The sequence below is a fragment of the Anomalospiza imberbis genome, chromosome 34, assembly GCF_031753505.1.
Source record: "Anomalospiza imberbis isolate Cuckoo-Finch-1a 21T00152 chromosome 34, ASM3175350v1, whole genome shotgun sequence".
Lineage (NCBI taxonomy): Eukaryota > Metazoa > Chordata > Aves > Passeriformes > Viduidae > Anomalospiza > Anomalospiza imberbis.
In genome coordinates, this window is record NC_089714.1 from 1,327,435 (window position 1) to 1,331,107 (window position 3,673).

Here is a 3,673-nt window from a genome sequence, read left to right on the forward strand (position 1 = left end):
AGCCAAAGAAGAAATGGGGTGACCTGCAGCACAGACCTACTGGAGCATTTCAGCAGCACAGCTCAAGTGTGCAGAGTGTACACCTCCCAGGGAAAACATGACACCACCCCAAAATAAACTTGTTCAATAGCTTCTGAAATGAAATCAATCTGGGATGACCCCAAATGACATTTTGCAGCTTGCTCAAGCTGTAGCTCAGTCTTTCTCTGAACAGTTCTCTCCTCCACCTGCCTTGTACTTCCCAACTGCTCCCTCTTTTCCCCCAGTGAGTTCCCAGCCCATGGCAGTCTCCATCACACTGTTGCCTTCCTTGGTGCCCCTCACCACGAGGAAGGCTGAGCCCCAGGCTTAGGGACTCATCCTGTCACTGGCTGAGGAGCAGCAATGTCTCAGAGGTTCAGTGGGATTTTATTGTCATTCAGAGCTGCTCTCCAGCCCTCAGCTCTCCTCACTGCTGAGTTCCCACTCCCTTTTCCTCGTCCTTGTAGCAGGATGAGCTCTGTGAATCCCCTTGAGCCTCCCCACTCTTCCCAGCCCACGCACCCACCTCAGTTAGGCTGAAGCTGCAGCTTCTCTGTCTCCTGTGGCACACCAGTCCAGTCCCCTGTGCGGGGAGCCCCAGCCCCAGAGCACAGCACTCAGCAGTGCACTCCAGGCTGGAGCAGCTCCCTCCCAGCCCCAGCCCAGGGACCCCTCCAGCCCCGGGGCTTGGGGCACCATCAGCACCCGCTGCTGCAGCCACCGCTTCTGCTGGCCCAGACAGCAACATCCAAACTGGGGCTGATCCCGAGGGAGCAGCAGCAGGGCCTGGATCTGATCCCTGTCTCTGGGGCAGGGCTGGACAAATGACCCCCCAGCTGCAGCAGCACATGGAGCTGACTTTCAGCACAGCCCCTGCCACTCTTCCCTCCCTGTGTGCAGCGGTGCCACAGCAGCCTGAGGCACCTGGGAGCCCCCAGGGCCAGCAGGGATTTGAGATGGCAGCCCTGGGCTCCTGGAGGTTGTGCAAGGAACGGAGCTGGGGACTCCCTGTCCATGGGGAGCTTCCAGATGGAAAAGGCTGCTGTGCCCAGGCAGCTCCAAGGGCAGAGAAAGGAGGGTCTCGACCCCTGGATCTGTGCCAGTCCCACAGTCCTGGGCAGCAGCCACCGAGCCCTGGGGGAGCAGAGGGCACAGCAAGAGGGACAAAAGCAGGCAAGGTCAGAGACTGGAGAGAGCCAGACCCGGCAGCAGGAGCAGCTGCTCCATTGCACTCTTGGAGAAAGCTCCTGGCTGGTTCCAAGCGCTGAAAGGCGTGCAGGGCAGAGAGGAGGCCACACCAAACACTGCTCCTGTTTCCACAGCCTCCCCTCTCCGTGTCCCAGAAGGAATTGGATGGACTGTGTTCTTCTCCCCGAGTCGTCCGGTTCAGCACGAGCAGCTGAGCACCAGGAGCTGAAGGAGCTGAAGCCTCAGGCCACAAGAGCTGGGCCTGAGGAGACTTTGTGAGCAAATGAATGCTGCAAACATGGACCTGGCTGAATGCAGCAGATGGAATGATGAAATCACAGAATCCTTTCTGTTGGAAAAGACCTCTGAGCTCATCCAGTCCAGCCGGTCACCCAGCAGTGTCGAGCCCAGCACTAAACCACGTCCCTGAAGTGCCAAGGCCTGGACAACAGCCCTGAGTGAGGCCCTGAGCCAAAGGTGGCCTCTGGATGAACCTTCCAACCAAAGCTTATCTTTGTATCTGCTCACTAGTGAAATATGCATGGTCATTAGCACTGTGATAGATGTATCCACTCATTAGTGAAACATGGATTGACCTTTCTGTGTTTAGAAGCCAGACAAGGCCATGAAATCTGACATCTGGCCTTGTCTGGGGCTGAATGGGCAAAGTCACCTCCCTTGGTTCCTCTTGGGCCCTGGCCAGGCTTTGGGAGGAACCCAGGAGGAGGATGAAACCAGATGTTCCCGCACCAGCAACGCTGTCAGTTTGTTCATTCAGCACTGCCAGAGCTGGGCCCTCTCCCAGCGAGGCTGGAGCCTCACCTGTGGCTGGAGGCACCTGCAGGAATTCCCAGTGTCCAGGAGTGGCTCTGCAGCCCTTGGCTGGGACAGCTTCCCCAGCTGCTGTGTGGATCCGGGGCATGGTAAAGCCTGAGGGTAACTGCTGCTGGATCTTTCTTAATCACTGCTGCAATCTTTGGTGTTCATGGCTGGGTGCATTGCCGAGCTGCTCCTTTTGTGATTCTTTGCTGCTTTGAGCTACAGTCAATGACACTGAGTCCTTCAGTTTGTGTCTGTGTCTTTGGTGCTGACCCTGCCCACTGGTGAAACAAAACTGGCACAGTCTGGCCAGATCACAACAAAATGTCACTTTTTAAATGTAAATGTGAGGAATCAGTCCCATCAGAAATTCCCAGATGGGAAGCCCTTCCCTGGAGTTCCCTGGCTCTGGAGTGGGCTGAGGTCAGAGCACTGGTGTCAGCAGTGGGGCACTCTGTTAAAAGAGGCTGAACCCCTGGTTGTCTTCAAATGCATCCAAAAATTGCATGTGGAAGAAGGCAAAGAATTGTGGGTTTGGGAATATGTGGGTGAAGTTTGTAAATGGCACATTGGAAACAGCACCAACAGAAGGAAGAATTGCTTTTGGAATGCTCCCACATGGAGGGACAGAGGAAGGTTAAAACTTGAGCTCAGGTTCATTTGTGCAAGTGAAATATAATACTATTATTATCATCATAATAACAGTTATATAAAAATAGAACATTATTATACATTTTTTTTCAGATAGAATTTAAAATTGATAATGTGAAATAAGGCTGACAATGCTAATATGTCACCTTTGGTTGCTCACTGTGACACTGAATACCCTACAGAAAAGGACTGGCCAAGACCCAAATGTCACAATAGAACTTTGTGAATTGTGTATAATGAATAAAGGAGGAAGGGATGTTGTGGGAACCCAGGACACCGGGAGTATTTCTCTGTCTGCTCTGGGGTGTCCTGACCCCCAGGGGAGCACTGACTTTGACCCTCATTCATGGAGAAAACTTCCAAAGCCTCAAGGTAAACTAGAAACCACAAAAGTGTGAAATAGATTGTAGAGATTGTAGAGAGGAGTTTAGTATGTCACATGGGTAAGAAATTTAAGCTTTAGGATTTTTAGTATGTTATAGATGGATTCAAGATTGTTATAAATGAATGCTCCAATTTATTAATTAAAGAAAATTTATTAAATTGTCCAAATATAAATTTAGAGAATAACAACGAAAAGCCACTATCAAAAAAAGGTCAGTGCCGAGCCCGGGATCGGCGCTGGGTGAGACACAGGTTTGACCACTGCAGCATAGGGTCCCCTATGTTCACCCCGACTGTTCTGTCCAAGTGATTTATATATGGTTTTTCTTGCCTGAGGCAAAGTCTCTTTCTTCTTTTCTGGGCTGCACCTATTCATGTGGAGTTCCTTCACTGTGGCAAGTTGAACAGAACCCGTCCGATTGATCATGCTCCTGGAGTTCGGTATTCAGATGTATCTCCCTGATGGTTCTGGTTATCTCACTCTCAACTACTTATAGCGTGTTTCTCGTTGGGCGTTCCAAACATGTACATGTCACTTAGGGCGTGTAAGTGGTGCCATTGTGTTCAGCTGGATAAGATATACAGAAGTTTATTACATACAACAACTTGC